The sequence below is a fragment of the Phaenicophaeus curvirostris genome, chromosome 3 (genome assembly GCF_032191515.1).
Source record: "Phaenicophaeus curvirostris isolate KB17595 chromosome 3, BPBGC_Pcur_1.0, whole genome shotgun sequence".
NCBI lineage: Eukaryota > Metazoa > Chordata > Aves > Cuculiformes > Cuculidae > Phaenicophaeus > Phaenicophaeus curvirostris.
Window position 1 is genome coordinate 36,177,204 of NC_091394.1, and position 21,070 is coordinate 36,198,273.

The 21,070-nt window shown below is 41.8% G+C and overlaps 1 protein-coding gene across 7 annotated transcripts in view; it reads left to right on the forward strand.

Moving 5' to 3' along the window:
• PHACTR1 (phosphatase and actin regulator 1) overlaps positions 1–21,070 on the forward strand; it is a 314,716-nt gene that overhangs the window by 271,371 nt on the left and 22,275 nt on the right. The window lies entirely within an intron of this gene.

A 21,070-nucleotide genomic window follows, 5' to 3' on the forward strand; every position in this document is an offset into this window, starting at 1 on the left:
TTAAATTAGAAACAACTTGTAGTGTCTACACACTACTTTTGCCTCTCTGTGACTTGGAGCAGTGGACATCTCATTGTCCTGCTGAATCCTGTGTATCACTGTGTATGTTCAGCCGGCTTTAAAGCAGTGAATCAATGGCAGCCTCCACTGTCAGATATACGGTGGTGCTCTGCGTTGTATATCGTATAGCCCTAACAATACATTATGGGGTGCTGCCCTTACACCAGCAAGTGGAAAATCTTTATCTGAAGCAATATAACTAATACGCTAGAAGTGTCGCAAGGATAAGGATAAGGAAGTATGAAAATAGATCATGGAGACACTGTGTGCCTATGGCTGTAAATATGTACATGTGAGATACGGACATACACATTTGCTAGATGTGTTTATAGTCTTATTGATGCTTTGGAATTAGTACCGAGATGTCTGTGACTGAGAAATATAGCATGAAAAGTCATAAATTTTTGTTATGGAGCAGCAGGTTTGACAGATGATGGTCACCTACTACCTCAATTAGAAAGGTAATCTACTCCACGCATTCCCTGATTAATACTACGTCTTCCTCAGTTGTACTGAAAAATACTGCCTAGAAACAGAAATCCTGTGATGAAATGAGCTTAGTGAATTCCCACAAGTATAAAAAATCACCACTGATTTTTAAAATGTCATGCAGCTGCTGCGAGGTTTTTGGACTTGTTCTTATCAGGTGCTAGTTGTCCGCATGCCCCTCTGCATGAAGAAGGGTATTCAAGAGAAAGAGCAATAGAATATGTCTGTAAACAGAAGGAGAGATGTGAACCAGAAAGAAGAGTAGAAAAACTGGACAACTTGCGAAAAGGATTGTGTCTTCAGCGTACCAGGAAGGCAACAGATATATTACCAGTGCTGAGGAATCTGCAAGTTGATCTGCAAGGCTTGTGCAGTCATTAAAATGCACAGCAGTTCCTTCAGAGACTTGATGGGGGGTGAATAATCCAAAGTGATCTTTTTTATTTACTAAAATATTAGGCTGTGAGGAGATTCAGCTTTTTGAAACAGTTAATTATTTAAACAGCATTGCAGTCCCATCGAGGGATGGCTTTATTCAGCCAGAGGATGGCAGCAAGATGGCCCCTGTTGAGCATGGCTGAATCTCCTCATGGCTGTTCACCATCCAGCACTGTGGAGAGCATTTTGTGCCCTCCCCATCTCTGAGTCATTTAGGGATAAAAAGAATGGGCAGACAGCAGGATTAGGCTTTATTCACAGACCTCATTTTGTTGGGTGACAGGGAAATAATTTCTTCCTAATTACCTCTGACGTCTGCAATTCTCACACTCATTGTTAGCTTCCACTAATGAGAGCAAAGCAAGTGCCTGAAGCAAAAGCTCATTCCCAATGGCAGCGCATGCGTGCATGCATTTGTGTATATGTGTGTGTAGCTTGCCGCTTCACGTGTCAGGTGCTGGGGATAAATCACATGGAAAACGGGATTGTGGTAAACAAGCTCATCTAAATCCTGGATTAGAGGGGACAATGCAACAGTGCTAGATGCATGAATGAGGGTGACCAAAAAAAAGCTGCAAAGGGCTGAGCCTGGGTTTTAGCTGTGATGGTACCTAGGGAAAAAATGGCTTTTTTTCTCCTTATAGTTTAGCTTCACGAGGAAACTGTGTATTTGTGAGAAACCCCACGGGGGCTGCCTAAATTGCCCTTAGTATCAGGAGGAAGGTAGCAATAGCAGGTGATTATCTATGGGTGACAACCTGAAACCAAGTTATTATTACACATCTGGGCTCAACTCCCAGGAAAGCCACTGAAAGAAACACATGCACATATACATAAATATTTTTTAAGGTATGTTGGAGTCTCAAATCCAGCTATATATAACTATGAACTTTGGAAAATTACAATAATCGACAAACTATAATTGACAGCAAAGTTTGTGTGCTTTCATAAAACCACCCAGTTATCAGGATATGTTTAGACATATAATTCTGTGTTTCTGTAGGACAACAATCCTCATTTCTGAGACCAGTTGGGACTTGTCCCTTTACATTAGGAATTTTCATAGTTAATATTATCATTCATCACAGAAAAAAGACAAGTCTAACATCATGAATTATGCTATTACCATTGTTTCGATATGAGTTTCAACAACTAACAGCATGAATTTGCATCATCTGAGTAATCTGGTATGGCAAAAGGTCGACAGAGCAATCAAGGGGAAGGGGAGACAGTGGGTAATGTCACTGCAAAAAACATGTCACCTCTGCATGCTCCCTCATTTGTGGGATGAACAGTGTCCTTAACCTATGACCTGGATGGGCCCTAGCAATGTGACCTTTCCTCTGTCACAGTTCCATCTCAGGATGGGCTGAATCCCTACCACCATCAGTTTCGCTTAGCCGGGGCCAGCAGATGTTTTGCTATGTATGAAAGCAAAGACTCACAGGGTGAATATAGCCTGCCCTTGGGCAGATGTGTCTCTGCATATTAGAAGGTGGGGCTCCAAATGTACAGAGGCAATTACTTTATGTTACTATAAAAGAGGGTGGAATGTTGTGCTGGGGAGAGGAATGCTTTTAATGGTAGACAGCAGGCAGCAAGAAGCAGCATTTGAGGGCAAGGTCTCCCTAGAGGCACCCATGTGGCCACGGATGAAATGGAAAGTGTTTGCCCCATGTCATAAGTTCATTTCAATCAGAGATGTCGCCAGTTGGGGAAGGTATTTGTTATTCCTGGGATCTGTCACTGCTCCTGTTGCCTGCTCTCCTGGAAGCAGTGCAAGTCACTCTGTGTTGTCATTACAGCATCTGTTTCTCCCATCCTTTCTCTGCAGAAGCCAAGGCAGAATACATTATGGTGTTACAATTTCCTTTTCATGCTTCCTATCCTCTTTAGCCCCCCGACAGTCTGTATTTGAGGTCTAACTCATGCTGTCAGCACAGCCCAGACAAATATATTTAGTCTACCTTAGTTTCCTATGCAGCTTCAGCAGGGTGTGATATCCTTCATTTGCTGCCCCAAAATTGATTGCAGTGTTGCTTTTAGTTGTCAAACCACTGTCAGGTTTTACCTCAGAGGAAGCCACATTTCTCTGCTGTGCAAAATAATTCGTGATGATATAATACAAGCTTGTGGCAGTAATGAAGTAACATATGTCAGTAGTAGAAAGAGTCTTGTATTTCTCCGGTAAACAAGAGGGCATGTGAAGTCCACACAGTGCTCTCTATTGACAAAAAGAATTATGTATATTAATAAAAACAGGTGAAACAAACACGAGCAAGGAAGTAGCTGATTCTGGCTTTAAAAGAAGAAAACAAAGGTGGTTTGTTTGGTTTTTTTTCTTTTGCTGGTTAATGCTGACAAATTTAGGGCAGCTCCATTAAGAACCGGCTTATAAATTTCCACCTTGAAAAAATTGGAACTATAAATCTTCGCGCTTTGTGTCTGCTGATTGTGGGGAGTTAATCACAAGCACAACAGTTGCTCAGCTTGGATGACCTTGTAATTTTTGTAAAGGAAACAAATCAGGTGGTAGTACAAGTAGATAAAAGAAGCAGACTGGCAGGAATAAATTCCACTTTATAGGATGATGATTATAAAATGGAGAATATTCTTCTTGAGCAAAATATTTAACCTCTCTCAGAAGTTACAGTTTGGCTCTTTTCCCCGTTCAATGTAGTATGTTCTATTTGGCAGCACATGTACAGGAGGTTACAATAGGTAATCCTAGTAAAGGAGTCAAGCACATAAAACCAATTCTTTGTCATGTCTCCAATCCACTTTTAAATATAAATGTTCTCATATATGTGCACTGTGACTATTACTGTAAGCACAAGCAGGACTGCTAGAGAAGTAAATCTGACTTCTGTGCATCTTCATCTATGTCCAGAAACACAGAATCATATGCAGGTTATTGTACGTTCATAAGTAGAGGTGACTTTTTGACAAGCTCGCCCTGTAGTAAAAATGAATTAATATTTTATATGTTTGTTTTATATATGATTAAATGTCTTTTGTGCAAGTGTACCAAGAAAACTAATTACACCTAATACAATTATGTAAGGCTGAAATTGTTTATGTTTTTTCCATAAGACATATTGTTAATATAAGAATTACTTAGAGATGAATAGGGACTTGTTTTGCATACATGCAAAAAAGTTACACCTTGCCTTTTAGAAGCAAACATGAATGAGAATTATGCTCATATTTCAGTTCACCAGGATATGTAAGCACTGCACAGACCATATGTTAAACTAAGTCATTAGGCTCAGACCTGACCATGTAAAATTATCATTGATGTTAATAACATTAGTGAAGAGGAAGTGCTCTCGTGTTCAGTAGACCACATCAACGTGTCTCTATGCAGCCTGTAGTATTCATTGCTTGCCTTTCTGATGATAATTTTCAAACCAGCGAACTACAGAGAAAGCACATTAGCACCAAGGTAAATTCAGTAACCTTGTTCTTCATGGACATCCCTGAATTCAAGACGAAGCAACACTAATGGTTAATGAGTAATTAATAAAATAAGCATTTGACGCATTGTATTTGTTAAATGAGCAAGTGTCTGTAATGTCAGGCCAGACTATTTAACCTGCAGAATAATCTGAGTTTCTCAGCATGCTGGAAAAGTCTTCATGATTTCCTTTGTTGCAGTAATAAAGACAGAAATGGACTTCCTTCCCCAATGCAGTCAAGAGACTTTGGTGTAAAACCTAGCCTTGCAATCAGGAGACCTTCATCTCAGATAGTGGGGGCTGCAAAGGTACCAGTCCTCTCCTTTAGTGGGGAACTGGAACATGGCGTGGACCAAGGTTCCTTCTCCTGCACATGCACAGGGACCTCAGTTACCTGACAGAACAGTGTATGGCAGTATTTGGGGGACAGGTGGGTTGGCAAATAGCAGCTCGGTTGCACCCAGGCCCCGTGGGAGAGCATGTGGGGAAGTGTAAATGGCAAGTGAATGCTATCCTGAAGAGGCCCTTAAAGAAGCTACAGGGAAAGGTCCATGGCCATCTGCCATGATGGGCTTTCCGCAGCCCAATCAGCTGATTCACCTCCATCTAAAATCATTAATAGCATGAACAATAAGCTTCTTTGGCCTGTTTGACTCCAGTGGGAAGTTGGAGCACTCAAACTGTGGTTCTTGAAGCACTCTAATCCAGTGCAAGGACTTCCCTGCCCCTATACTGAGGTTCCAGCTATAAAAGAAAGAGGGCAGGCAGCCTCTCTAGCAAAAATCAGTTTGTTTGGGGTCAGGTTTACAGCTAGGCTCAACACACTGAAGCCGCACAACAGTCCTGAAGTGGGGAGCAACTTCCTTGACAGGAGCTCAGTGCTTCTTGAATCTCCCCATCAGGACATTCTCCACCTGATCCCAAAACCTCCCTCTGCTCCCTTTCAGGGGAAGGCTGGTGTCCCAGGGTCAAAACAGCCCCAGAGACTCTCCCTTCTCTTTTCCAGGTTAACAGTGAGTGTAAATATCTGGTGTCCCTCACCCTTGGGTTTGGCCAGAATCATTAACCCTTCCCTTGTTTAGGTAGACCTATATATATGTAGGGCCTGTGGTGATAGGACAAGGGGTGATGGTTTTGAAGTAAAATAAGGTAGACTAGATACAAAGAAAAATTTTTTGGTGGTGAAACACTGGAACAAGTTGTCCAGAGAGGTGGTAGATGCTCCATCCTCGGAAACTTTTAAGGTCAAGTTAGATGAGGCTCTGAGCAACCTGATCTAGTTGAAGATGTCCCTGCTCATTGCAGGGTATGTGGACTAGATGACCTTTAAAGGTCTTTTGCAACTCAAACTGTTCTAGGATTCTGTGATGATTTTCTGAGACAGAGAGACCTGAGCAGTTGCAGGGATCGTAGAGCTATGTGATAATCTGCTACCCATTTCAGCTTCCTCCTTAGACTAGCAAAGAAAGTCTAATACTGTACTGCAGTTAGAAGAGCTGCCTGTATTTCACACAGCATTGTTTAATTCCAGCAAGTTAAGAGCTCCGTCATATTTCTTAATGTGACATGACAGATCAGAAGATCTGCAGCAGTGAAAAGATATGATTTTTGCCTCTGAAACCCACCATGTTTGACGAATTTTCAGAGGTAAATTTATTCCCCTTTTTCTTAACTAATTATTCTCTTCAGAGTATTTTTTCTGTCTTATATCTCCTTATATTTCAGTAGTGCTCGCAGCCCCATTCCACCCTACTCAGTCCCAGTTCAAGACATTGCACCACACTCAGTCTTGGTCTGAAGGATTCAGGAGCTGATATAAAGAGAGTGGTGGAGAAATGCAGGGCAGCAGTAGGGGAGCGCTGGGCATCACAGCTCACTTGTCTCAGCATCCTGCCTAATCACTGCACACTTGGCTGCCTCAGATTTGATTCTCCCACCTGCCCATCACTATGTCTTACCTTTCTCTCAGATCTGTGCACTTGTCACTAGACATGTCATGTTTTAACAATTAGGGCACGTGTTAAAATCTTCCAAGATAGAACAATGCTGCATCACTACTCAGCATGAAAGTATTATCTGAAAGGATGAATTTGACCCAGCAGTACTAAAGATTTAGTGCCATCTTTATTTTCTTTAATGTTTCTTTTATTGATCATGGCAACTGGGAGAAGTGCCCAAAGACTGGAGGAACACAAATGTCATTCCTATAATCAAGAAGGAGGACTCTGGGAATTATAGGCCGCTCAGCCTCACCTTGATCACTGGGAAGGTAATGGAGCAGCTAATCCTGGAAACCATACCCAGTCACGTAAAGGACAAGAATGCCATCGGGAGTAGTCGCATGGATTCACAAGGGGAAGTCACACTTGATCAACATGATGAACTTCTACAATGAAATGACTGGCCTGGTAGACAAAGGGAAAGCAGTAGATAGTGCCTATGTAGACTTCAGTAAAAGTTTCAACAGTCTCTCATGAGCTGCTCACCATGAAGTTGTTGAAGTATGGCTCAGATGGGCAGATGGATTGAAAACTGTCTGAATTGTCTGAGCCCAGAGACTGGCAATCAATGGCACAATGTCTAGTCTAGTAATTAGCAGCATACCCCAGGAGGTCAATGCTTGTTCTGGTTGTTTTAAACATCGTTCATTAATGATCTGGATGCCAGGCAATGTGTACCCAGCAAGCTTGCTGATGATGACCCAAAACTGGGAGGAGTGGCTGATGCACCAGAGAGTTGTGCTGCCATCAAGAGGAACCTTGACAGGCTGGAGAAGTGGGCTGACAGAAATCTCATAAAGTTCAAGAAAGGCAAGTACCAAGTAATGCACCTGGGGAGGAAAATGCACCAGTACCTGCTGGAGGCTGATCAGCTGGAGAGTAGCTTGATAGAAAAAGGATCTGGGGGGTCTTGATGTACTCCAAGTTGGACATAAGCCAGCAACATGCCCTGGCAGGAAAAAAAGGGCTAACAAAATCCTGGGCTGCATTAGAAAAAGTGTAACCAGCAGGTTGAAGGAGGTGGTCCTTCCCCTCTGCTCAGCACTGGAGGCCATATCTGCAGAGCTGTGTTCAGTTCTGGGCTTCCTCCATCCAAGAGACATGGGTTCATGGGAGAGAGACCAGCGAAGAGCCGCAAAGCTGATGAAGAAACTGGAGCAACTCTCCTATGAGGAAAGGCTAAGAGAGCTGGGACTGTTCAGCCTGGAGAAGGGAAAGCTCATGGGGAAAGCTATATGCTTAGCAATGCATATAAACACCTGAAGAAAGGATACAAAGGGGACGAAGCCAGGCTGTTTGTAGTGGTGCCCAGTGACAGCACCAGAGGCAATAGGCACAAACTGAAACAGGCAAGGTGCTGTCTGAATACCAGGAAACATTTTTTTCACTATGCAAGTGGCCAAGCACTGGCACACGTTGCTGAGGGGGGTGGTGGAGTCTCCCTCCTTGGAGATATTCAAAAGCCTGGCTCTTGGTGGCCCTGCTTGATGAGAGGTGTTTGAATAGATAACCTCCAGAGGTCCCTGCCAACCTCCACCATTCTGTGATACCACAGGGCATCTAAAGAGCTCACAAAGTCTTTGTGTATTAGCAACATCTTTGCTTTTTGCACAACATTCTTGAATGATTTTTTGTGGGCCTTTGGTAGTGCAGAGTGGCCAAGTTCTGTGTCAGACTTTCCCAAATCCTGACTCTCTTCACTCCCTTCGGTCTAAGGTTACTGTGAATGTGTCTCATAAAGCTATTCTGACAAATTACTCCTGCTTTGGGTTGTTGCACAGTAGCTGTGCCAGCACAGACAATTTAACGAGGTCACAGACTCTGACAAATGCTTGCCTATGACTTGTGGACCATAAAAGTTTCTAGCTCGCTTCAGTTTCAAGAGAGTATGGGGGTTAGCCCTTGTGACCATGCTCCTCTGCATGGAATAAATTACCCAGACTCAGTTTCTAAGCAAGAGCATCTCACAGGCACGCTGTATTCGCATGGAAATCAACTCCAGATGCCCCACTTCCATCAACAAACATTTATTTCAGCCCTGCACCTCCCTATCCCCTCAGTTTTTGCCATAGCAAAAAAAAACCACCCTGGAGTCCCAATTTTACTTCCAAGACTTTTTCAAATGCTTTGTACCCTTCTATAGCTCTTTTCTCCTTTTCTCGATATCCAAAGCAGAACCTTAAGATCTGCCTTCAAAACTATCCATCTCTTGGTAGATCCAGAAACAACAAGCAGAAGTTGTTTGTTGTTCTTTCTCAATTTGGGGAACTGGGAGCTTGCTCCTCTCAGAAACATCCCAGCCAGCCAGCAAGGGTGCTCTCTGGTATCTATAGAACAGCAATGACCTTCAATAGTGTGAAGTACAGCAATGTTCTAATGGCTTTAGTAAGAATAAGAGAGGATGGAAACATGTATTTGATACACATTTTGCCAAAAACTCTGCTCATAGGACTTTGAAAAGCTCATGAGACATTTTTCCCCCTTTTTCTGGGCAGCTGGTGTTCATTATCTGGGCTCGGCAGAGCACCACTGCTGTCAAGAAGGAGTGAAGTTGTTATTAGCACTAAGTCATCTCCAGTCATGAGAATGGGTTTAGCACCCAATAAAATATAAGGTACAGATGTAAATTCAGTGTGCTTGCAAAGCAAAACACAAGTCTGCATGGCTGAGGCCAGTGGGGGCTGGAAGGAGGAACTGAAGGAGTATTCTGAGCTGAAGTATTCCGAGCTGAAGTATTCCGCTGCTTCAGCTCAATGCTGATGCCGAGAAATTGCATGATTTAAACTAATCATGAAGTTGAGAAAACCTAGGAAGCAAAAACTGTTATCAGTTTGCCCAGGCCGTCCCTGCTAGCTTGTTTTAGTCCCAGTCTGCAGCTTCTCATAGCAGTGCACATAATTTCCAGTTTACAAACACTTTGTACATCATCAATACGTGCTCAGAAGGAATTTTGTCTTGACTGCTGATTCCTTTTGTTACCCCTCTCCAAGACCCCAGTCCTTTGCTTCATAGCAGCTGGTTATGCAGAAAAAAAAGTAAATGCCACAAAACCAGGGCACTGAAAGCCCAGGACAGAGGTATTTCAGTCCTGACATCTGAGTGTGCCCTGCAGGGAAATCCAAGCTTCTTTTAAGGCACGTCAGCAGCCATGAACAAATAAACTTTGCTCATCTTGCATACGAAATATTTTACATATTAACTCTCTTCTGCCTGAATTCCAGCTACATAAACTATTCAGACTCAGTAAGGAGTTCAAAAACACTCACCAGTTTAAGGCAGTCTTTCTTTAGAGGACAAACAGTTGCAAAAATTTGGGTTTTAATAGCACCCTCTTTTGAAGTCTCACAGGGAAGACATCTACAACACGCTGTCCTCATGGGGTTTAAGAAGCGAAGTGTCTGAAGTGTAAAGGAGAAATGACACTTCAGGTCAGCTGCGCTAGCAATATTTTCCCTCTCATTTTGTATAAGGAGGATGGAGGATGTTGTTGGGCATTCCTTCCTCCTCTTTAGTTCAGCATCAGCTCTAATTAAGGAAGAAAGTAACGAAAAAACTACTGGTCTCCCTCAGCAGCTTGATTGTGATAATGAAGCAAGTTTTTATATTGATAAAGTATCAGGGGGAGCTGGGGAATGTGCTGGCAAGAGTGCAGGCACCTGATATTTGAAAACTAATAGTGCTAAAACTTCACTAGGTGTTGACCTGAGCTCTCAAAAGGGAGAAAATGTGAAAAGCTGATATCACACTGTGCAGAAGAAGACGAAAAAAGGCTACAGCCTGTTCAGTGTATCACGTGGGGGGTTTATGTCTCTCTGGAAGTGTTTTGTTTCATGGGGGATTTTTTCATTTATTTTGAAGTTTAGAGTATTTGCCTGGAAATAGGATCTTAGTTACTTTGGAGATTATGGATTCCTTCTGCTAATTCCTTATTCAATGTAATAAACCTCTTTGTAACATTCCATTTGTTTTGCTGGGGATGTACTTATGAAGCAACAACACCAAAAAAAAAGATTATCAGTTTATGAACCAAATGTAGACTCTAGGTAATTATGTGCACCTGAGTAACTTTGAGAGAAGAAAATGCAGATGGCAAAAGAATTCTCCAGGGTCAAAAATATCTTTTCATGCTTTTAGACCACTAGATTTAAACTTAAAGGTGGTGATATAACTGTGAGCAAATTGTCTAGTGTCTTGTCAGAATAACAACTGTGCAGTTTCCTAGGGCACAGGCATTTTTAGCTGTAACCAGGTGAATAATTTCTTTTCTTAAAAAAAAGTAGCCATTTTTTGTATTTTCTGTCTCTGATGCAGCATGTTTTCATTGATGTTCCATGAGATGCTACAATTTAAAAAAAATATTTCTGGACTTTGCTAATGCATGGAGGCTAAAGTAGTCACTGGCAGTGAAGGTGTTAAATACACACCAGCTGGAAGGGGTCAAGTTGTGGTTTTGAACAAAGTGGGAATTTATGCAATGGGAAAATCTCTTGGTAGGGTGGTAAAGCATGAAATTCTCTAGAAAGCTGGGAAGGGGCTCTTTATCAGGAAGCACAGTGACAAGGCAAAGGATAATGATTTTAAGCTGAAAGAGGGGAGATTTAGATTAGAAGAAATTTTTCACTGTGACAGTGGTGAAGCACAGGTTGTCCAGAGAAGTCACGAATGCCCCATACCTGGAGGTGTTCAAGACCAAGTTAGATAAGGCTTTGAGCAACCTGGTCTAGTGGAAGGTGTCCCTGCCCATGGCAGGGGGGTTGGAACTGGATGATCTCTAAGGCTCCTTCCAACCAAAGCCGTTCTATGATTCTATAGTAAGAACTGAATTCACAAACTGATGCAGATTCAGAAGAGTTAGCATTGTAAAAGCTATGCAAAGACTCAGTCTGATCAGCATGTGTCACAGATCCAGATGTGACCGTTAAATGTCTAGGAACAACCCAGACATCTACCCTGCAGCTGGCACCATGGCTATTGGGGAGAGCTCTTCTTGTAGCCTGCTTCAGTAGATTTGTGCTTGTAATTACCATAGCGGTTACTGCAAGAAGTATTGTACCTACTGCGGCTCGCTGAATAAGGGATATTTTTGCATTTGATACTCAAAATGGAACAAAATAATTAACAAGTGAGATAGAGAAAACAGAATAAAATATCAAATTGAGGCATTAATTTTTTCTTACAAACTGAAAACTAGCATGTAAAGTCATAATGTAAGTCATGTTTTGTCCATTGCATTTTTCAATGCTTTTCAAGCCTTTTTTTTTTTTTTTTTAAAGGAATGTATGTCTAGTGAATTGTTTTCTCAGCTGAACCTATTCACTAAGTTTGACCTCACCTCATGGATAGTTTCGAACCTGCCGGAACTCAATTTTTTTGGCAATTTTACTATTTGTCAGAAACATTTCACCGAGATCTAATTCTTAATCTTTGCATGAAGATTTTAAGTCATAACCCACTGCAATAATTCACTGTTATATATTACTTGTCTTTCATGAAGTTGGGGGGGCTGAAATCCCCCTGGCACAAAATAGTTAATAACTCTTAAAGCTCTCAAATTTGTTCACTTCCAGGAATTTTCACTTCAATAACAAGACAAATTGTGGACACCATGCTATTTCCATCTTTTCTCCCAGAAACAGAAGTATTGTGGTTTTGAATTGCTAACACTGCCAACTTCTGTTATAAAAGCGTTTATTTGGAATTGCTGTGTTGTGGCTGTCCCAAGTCACTGAGTATTTTAGCTTTTGATTCATTTCTCAGAAAGTGGATAAGCTGCTTCTTTTTTGATATTACCGACATAAAGCACCTGTTTGTAGATGAATTTGATTTCTGCAGTATTGTTTGTTTGCCTTTCTTCATGCTGGCACTGGTATATAACAACCTCACATGATCAGGGGGTATACATAGTTCCTCTCTCTCCATTCTTTGAGTGGTCTGTAGTTGCTGCAGTAACAGATGAGGCTTTTTCAAGTTGGTCCTACTAGTGTTGAGCTTGCTGTCTGCAAGCTGGTGAAGTTCTTCAAGTTTCCGTTGTTAAAGCCAACACCTTTTTGCATTTTGGACTGAAATTTGCCATGATGGTCACAGATTATTTGGGCTGCCAGCCAAGATTGGTTTGTTCGCGTGTTTTAAATGTCCCTGACCTGGTATTTTAGGATTACAGATGTGCCCATGCATATGTAAATCAGAAGTTAAGGTGCTGATGTATTTTTGATTAGGAAAATTGCATACCAACGGTGCTAGAAGTGTCTGATATCTGCCAATGCACAGACTATGCACAGCCACTGTGGTCCACAAAGGCCCATCAGGAGGTCTGATCTTCACACGAGCTAAATATAGGGAAGTTGGTTCCTTCATTGCATGCTTCAGCATTTCTCAGACCCAGCAGCTTTTTCTCAGCATAGGCCAACTTTAAGTTTGTGGCAGCAGATTTGTCAGAAGAGGACCTGTGGCACTGGGAAACATCAGTAGGGTTTTAGAGGGTTGGGGATGTTTTGGGGAGTGAGGCTGTGCTCCCATTGTCATCTCTCAGCCTCTGTATTTTTTTCTTTGGTCCTGTAAACTTTCTTCCTGCCTAAAGCATTGGTTCCTCTCTCCATTCTGAGGCCACCACACATGCACAGGAATAGCTTACTGCTTTATTCCTGATTAAAACCATGCAAGCTTCCCTGAGCAGCAGGAATCAAGTCAAGAGCGTATGCCAAGAGGGAAGGGAGCTCCACTATTCTCACTCTTGCTTGGCAGTGGTTCTGCTTTTAAGAGTGTGACTTTTATGTTAAGAAGCATCTATGTCCTGGAGACTAGATGAATACCCCAAATTTGTTTAATCCAAGTTGTGAAAAACACCAGGGAGTGGGTATCACAACTCCAGCCCCTACTGGCTTGGTTGGGTGACAGACGCTGAAGGGGTCTGGGCCCCTACTTAAGGTCTGCTCTTTAGCAGCATAGTCCATACTACAGTCCAGGAAAACCTTCAGCAGCAGAAGAATGGGGGCACCTTTACAAATAAATGTATTAGTGATGATCTAGTCTCCTACAGATCTTCCAAATACAAGGTGACACCTTAAGACTGGGTAAGTGCAGAAGGTGGCAGAACCCTCCAAAGATTAGTCTTTGGAGGAAAAGAATATTGTATTTAACTATAGAAGGCAACTTACTATAAAGAGTAAGGCAAATAATGTTTTTAGGGTTTAACATCTGGATTTTTCCTTCAAAAAGGCATCTTTAAAGATTTGTTGCTGTATATTTGTTCGTAGACACAATACCACGTTACTATAAAGAAAAGGGATTTTAAAATAAAACAGATGCAATAATGCCTATACATAGCAACCATATCTGTTCAGCTCAGATATATTATCATAGTACCATTTTATTCAAGTCATTCACGAATTGACCTTGAACTGCAAATTATGATCTTTTAGCTGTCGACGATCAGTTTTTGGTTCAATATTATTACTTTTGGAGAAGCAAGTGTCTTCTAACAATGCTGTACAGACAACAGAAGGACAATTGCTAACATTTTAGAACATTTTTTCTTTGTTACAATGGATCCTAACATCCATCTGTTTTTTCTGGCATGCTTCAGATTTTCAGCCAGCATTTGGTACATTTTTCCCTCTGGATTTCTAGTACTCAAAAATATCCCATTTTTATTGTTCCAAAAATATATCCTTGAATTAGATACATAATGAATTCCCTCCTCTGAAAAAGATGGTTCTTTGTTACCTACTGCGTTTGTTAGATATTTTGTTCTTGGGATTAGGTATAAGAGATTTGAGAATTAACGCTGAAAAACTCATGGGTTGTAACTATCTTAATTCCACAATGCCCTTTTCTTTAAATCACTTAAACTTTCATGATGGTATTTTATGAGAACAGCCAGAATTTAGCTAAAAGGTTTGAGGTTAATGAAGCAGTATACTAATGAAACAGAGGAGGCTCCATTTTAGAGCTTGAGGTGTGAGACATGAACTTGCGTGATCTTTGGGCATTTTGAAGTTAGTATTACTGAAAAGGGGGTTGAAATATCAATTTATGTGGCTAGCACTACTTGGCTTTATCTTTAGAATATAATAAGAAATTAAGTAATTCCTTGGAATAATACAGGTGTCTGCATTGTGATACTGTGGTCTAATGAAAGATTGATGGCTTGGTTATGTCGTTAGTCACACAGCTATAAATCTGGTTCTGCTAGGAGTCACAGTACTATCTAGTCATTCCTTTATTTCTTTTAACAAAATAGAGAGTTCATGGCCCAAGATAATTCTGCTTTAGTGGAGTATTTTAAAGAAATATTTATGTATATGATAGGTAAGGTTTTTAACTTTGCACGGACATAATGAATTGAGAAAATCTACATTTTTAATACAATTCATTTTCTCCAGGAGACCGAGTCTGAGTAGCTGTGCTTTCTTAAGGGAGCTTGTAACTTCCCCAGAGTAAATCAGAATCATAATAAATCAATCCTGCAGTCAGCTGAAACAGAAAAGATTGCATTATTTAAGCTACGAGTCAAGAATGAGAAAACGAATTAGCCAGGTTTAGAGTTTTAAACAAAGGGCCAGCTTGGTTAATTTTTTCACTACCCACAGATGCTTGAGCAAGCAGAAAATTTTCTGATTAGGTTTCCTAAAAATCCTGACCACAATCTAGACTAGAGGGTGCTTTGAAGTTTATATTGAAGCTGTTTCTCAACACAAAACCAAGCCTGGGCTAAGCATAATGTTGAGGTAGTAAAAGACTGCTTAGAACCTAAATTAAAATCTGAATAATTTTAGTTGAAAATCTGATTTTCCTGGAGCCCAGCTGGATACATGACTGCAGATGTGTTACGGGAACTGTTACTCAGTTGCTTCGTGTGCCAGATTGCTCTGTTTCTTGTGGTGCACTAGGTACTGCTGAGCAAAAGCATTGCCTCTCTCCTCCAGGACACGGGACTGTTGTAGCTATGCTGGACCAGGTGGTCCAGTCAAGGGAACAAACTGGGATGCTGAGGCAGCAGAAGTACTTTACCGCCAAGGAACCATCAGGAACTACTTAGATCTCTAGCTGATACTTAGCAGGTTTTAAATTTTCACCAACAGCAAGCAATTTCTACCAAAATCGTCTAACTAGTTCTCATCTCAGCTCTGTCTCAGTCATGCTTCACCCATTTTCCCAGGGATGAAGAGGTGTGTCTGCCTGCTTTGGTCTGCTCTAGTCATTGCCGTAGGCTTCTCCTTAGCTGCAAAAGCACCACCCAGGGGCTGAACATTTAAAATCAACAGGGAAGTGGAAAGCAGTCATTATATAGTAAGTGACTCTTGGCAAACACTCCTTATGGTTTTATTGCCTTAATATCTCAGGAAAAGGAGTTATAAGGTGTATTAGCATGACTGTTACCAGGAGGCTTGTCACACAGGAAAGAGAGCTTAAAGGAAGATATAATATATCCTACAAATTAGCCAGCATCTTAATGGAATCTAGTACAGGAATTTTAATGGTGCAAAATTCTTACATTTGCTTCTTTGGCTAGAGGTTTTCTATCTAATACACCTTCAGTTTATTTGCTTATTGGTGAAACTGTATTTAAACCCATTTTATAAATCCTGATAGCAGAAAGAAAGTTCTCTGCAGACTCTACAGTCCGGGTGGCAACATCTGGGCCTATACTTCGGAGAAAGTGAACCTCTGGGCTTACAAATATATTTTGCTCATTGTGCAGCAATATAAGGAAAGGAGGTAGTTCATTCCTGCCCTCTGCTAACAGTTAACTGACAGAAGCATGTACAAGATTTTCTTCTCTGTTTTCCTCTTCCAATTAATTTCATGTACTTGGCATGGGAGTGCAAAGTGCCCCTGGTAGCCTATACTTCATCAATATTGCTTTGCTATTAGCATTATTATTGGGAAAAGCAAGCTAAGTTAAGCAACAGTAAGACTCTTTACTCCCATTGAATTTTCCTCATGTTGAATTATGTAGCTGATATAAATCAGCGCAGTTCTGCTGGCCTCAGTTGTGCTCATTTATGCCAACTGAAGAGCAATGTGACAAGTAGTTCTTTGTAGCAGCTGGGTTCTCGTGTGTTCAGGTCAGATTTAATCCTCTCTTAGAGCAATCTCTTGGGTGGAATGAACTGAGTTGCGACTCAGTAAAAAGATTTGCATCTACAGAATAAATTCAGGAGTTGCTCCAGAGGTTATGCCCCACTATGCTCAGAAGTTATTATACATCAGGGTGACTTAGGTCATTAGGAATAACTGTGAGCATGGCTGGGCTCAGAGATGTTTTGGTGATGTTCTGGGACACCTCACCATACTGCTGCATGCCCTGTTGTGATGACCCATGACCTGTTTGCCCATCAGTCCTGCTTTTGGGCCGTGCATACCCGATGTCACCATTCAAGCACTGGAGAGCTGCTGGGTTCTGCCTTTTGTATCTGCAAACACTCAGGGTTAATAAGCCCTGCAAGTATACAGAGCATCATTTTCCAGTGTACTGTATCCAGCCGTTATATTACAGATGACCTCACACTAAGCTCTTCAATTTTCTTGCCCTCTGGGCAGAAGCAAAGACTAATTCCTGGTACCCAGAAAACACATACCCAGCACAATCTTGTTCACATAAGAACGACCTAGATGGCACTAACCAGCTCTTTCCCAGAGCTCATCCACAGCAAGACAAGAAATGAAGGAGAGACTACCCATGACTTCCAGCCAGGGGACAGCTTAGGCAGCCAGGAGCACCTCGCTTCCAAGGTGCTACCAGACGAAAGGGCTGCAAAATTCTAACCCTCAGCCCCACAACTAGTTGGCTGCTGTCCTGAGAGCCCTCTGAGTATGACCACACTGCAAAGCAGGGTAAGCATCACAGTGTGGGCTCTTTGTTTGTGTGCTTTGTATTGCCTGGGGAGAGGTGCAGCCAGTTCTTCCTTTTATTGCTCCTGCAGGATGCTGCCACATGGATCAGAAACTTCGTATTCTCAGTTCTTAATTTGCTGGGCAAGCTCCAAACAGTAGCATCCATCAGTGAAAATGATGCCTTTCTTTCCTCTGGCTCCCTGAAGAGATTACACCCCCACCAACCAGTATTTTAGGTCTACAGCAATTGATTTTGCATGATTGCCCCCGCTGCCCTCAAACTCCTACTCATCCACCATGATGCGCCCAGCCCAGAGCGAATTAAAAAACAAACCACAACAAAAATAAAAAACAACCCACTACACAAGGTCCTTACAAAAAGCTGCTCAGCTCTTGTTATGTAGTCCTAACACTAGGAGATCATGCAGGGAATTCATTTAGAAAATTGGTTTGCTGTCAAGTTTATCTTTGTAAATGTAAGCAATCTGTTTTACTTTTCACTGACAATCTCATTTGGATATTATTTTTTCAGTGAAATCTTAGCAAGGCTTTGTATCATCATAAATCTTAGGAAAGTGTTCTTTGTAGTAAAGCTTTTGTTCGTGTACTTGCAAAAACCACTAGTAGCATTATTGCAAAAACCTTTGAAGTATAAACCAAGCAATACGTTGCAAAGCACAAGATACAACAACTAAACTTTCCTATCTCATTGAATGCCTGAAGCTTAATGCAAAACAGGATGAATGGCACAGTGAAGGTTAAGCACGTTTCTGTGGAACAGGTGGCCCAAAGAAGTCATGAATGCCCCATCCCTGGAGGTGTTCAAGGCTAGGTTGGATGGGGCTTTGAGCAACCTGATCTAGTGGAAGGTGGTGAGGGGGTTGGAACTGGATGGTCTTTAAGGTTCCTTCCAGCCCAACACATTCTATGATTCTGTGTTCACAGAGGAAATTTTAGATGCAGAAAGTGCTGTTAAAGGTTGTTACTTTTTAAGGCCTGTCTTGCCTGTTCCCTGTTTAGACATCTATGCTCATACAGCTTCATGAAACAGCCAGTTACCTTTCTGATCGGCTGTTGCACCAGGCTCTTTCCTCACCTCCATTTTTCTCTTGTTTATTCTCATTGTGCTGCTAATGAGACACTTGTTTCCTGACCTCTGCCCCCTTGACAGCCTGATACAGCCCCTGTGAAGTTAAATGAAATAAAGCACAGCATCAATCCAGCAATCAGACCACTTAAATCGACCTCTGCAGGCTAGGTGGGCTTCATTAATATTTTTTATTCTGGGCAGCACTGGAGACAATATAGAAGAGGGCAAGGGCCACACCTGGTGTTTGCCAAGGTCAGAAGGGCACACTGGAGACAGTATACTGAAATTTGGTGTGGAAAAAAACTGTATCTTTGCAACCGTGGTAACAATGCAAAAGCTGCTTACATTTCTTGATTTACAGAATCTGTAACTAGTATCAAGATTCTCAAAGATGGTAATGCTAACAGCTGTTCAAAATCTGCCAAACCTAGAAGTTAAGAGGCAAGAAAAAAGAACTGAGATTACACTGTTCTGAGGAGCTGAGGGATTTGTTTGTAAAGCCCAAAAATAGTTTGGGGGCAGAAGTCACTGTCACAAAAAGAGAATTAAATGAAAAATGCAAGAGACTGAGAAAAGAGATAATTGTGAAAGCTTGGAAGAGAAGGGCTGGGGAAGGGGCTGGCTTTGTTTGAGGAGCTTATCAAGGAGGGACTCATGACGAGGGAGCAGGAGCAGTCTCAGTCAGTCCAGAAGTATGATGGAAATGGGGATGTAACAGCAGTTCATGGAGATGAAGGCAGTAACTAATACCGGAGGCCAGGAACGTCCACAGCTTCTATTCATTACCTTCTTCATCCTCCAGCTGTGCTTGACTGCCTGCATTATAAGAACTAGTCATGATTTTGTTCCACTACAAGGGTACCTCATCTTTTCTTACTGCTATTAAAAATTCCTGGGTTTGTAGAAGTCCATAAGTGATCAACAACTTATCAATGCAGATAGCTTCAGATCTCCAAAATGAATCTACTGAAAGCATCATGGCTTTTTCTACCATGTAAGTGCATTGCTTGAATCTGGTGGTCATGATTTAAGCAGGAGCACTTTGCAGCCTAACAAGGGTGGATAATGGGATCTATAAAATAATTTGACTGACAGTGGGGAAGACAGATATTCTTGACTGCCTTTCACTAGGGACCCCACCAGGCAGCATGGGGAAGAATTCCACAATCTATAGGTCTCTGAGCAGCACAGGAGTAGAGGGTGCATATAGTACCAAGGGCATAATTGGAGGAAATCTCTCCCCTCTTGTGTGGAAGCAATGACACAGAGAAGTGAAAGCTTTGCTTAAATGCATGTACTTTATGGCAAGCACCCCAGTAAACACATGGAAGACATAGTCCTTTTTCTAAATCAGCTATAGGTAACACTTCTTCCTTTTGTTAGAAATTCTCCAGCATTAACTGTTCTTGACAGAACTGTTAGCTGAGTCCTTCAATCCCTCTTTTCTTGGAAAGGGAAGGACATTTTCAGGAGCATTCTTTCCAGACTAATTTCTCTTTTAACTGGTTGTGTGATGTTTGTTTCTATAGAAGCAGCTGCACACTTGGACGGCTGGAGTCCATCCTTAACATCTCTCTGATGCGTCCTTCTAAAAAGCAACACAGTGAGATGGATTAAAAACATTGTATAAACTCAATTTCTGCAGATGCATGTGATGGGCCTAAGAGTGGCAACTTTTTCTCTTTGATTCTTATGCACTGCTAGAAATAAAGTAGTTTTAATTGCTTCATAGTCCTAAGGTGGTCTCCCATTAGCAACAGCTACTGTGTCTTAAAGGCTGTAATAGCACTTTCTGTCTTCAAAGTACTTTGCAGACATTCTTTACTTCTGAATTAAGGATGAGTTTCTGTCCCTTTCAACACTTTTCCGATTAGATAAATGTTCAATGTGCCTTGGGAAGGAGACAAAGCTAATGACTCCAAGTTCTCCACTGGAATAGTGCCAAGTCCTGCTGTTTTGTTTTCATGGTGTAAAGTGGCCCAAAAGGACGTATGGCTGGTATCACCTCTGCTGGTGGAAATCTTCAGGCTATATGAAGTCAGTTAGCTAATCGGCTGTAGCACTTATGTATTCATATGCTAGTGTAAGGGGTGGGCTCTTACCCACCCCAATCAGGCTTGTGCATCATGCACAATGTGAGGGGCAGGGGTATTGAATTGGTGCACGGGTGAGCTCCTGGCTCTGGAGAAGGCTGGGTGTGTGTGTGCAGCTTTGAGCAGTGGCTCAGCCCCTCTGTTATGTGGAGCTGTTGTCAGATATACTTTATTCAACCCTGCAGACACAGCTCTTTTTCAGTGAATTGTGCCCCAAGTCAGGGGAAGCATTCATTGCAGAAGATGAAGCCAAGCAGCCATCATTCATATCACATTTCCTATCAGTAACCAGTGCTTCACAGGGGAGCTGGTGATCCAAATGGCAGAGACTGGGGACGTCTCTGAATGACCACATCTGAAGGAAGAGGAGGCTCTGTCCCATCACTGGCATCATTGACAAAACTCCCATTGACTTGGAGGAGAGTATGAGGAGGCCCAACAGTGCTGACTTCTGATGTCATCTCTCTGGTTTAGTTTGTTTTCCAAAGACCCCTTTGTGCTTCTCTCCCTTGCTTTGTATTCTGAATATTCAGACCATTTCTCAGGGTCCCCATTTGTAATTAGATTGTGTTTGTTGTGACCGTGTTACATACAGGTTGACTAACA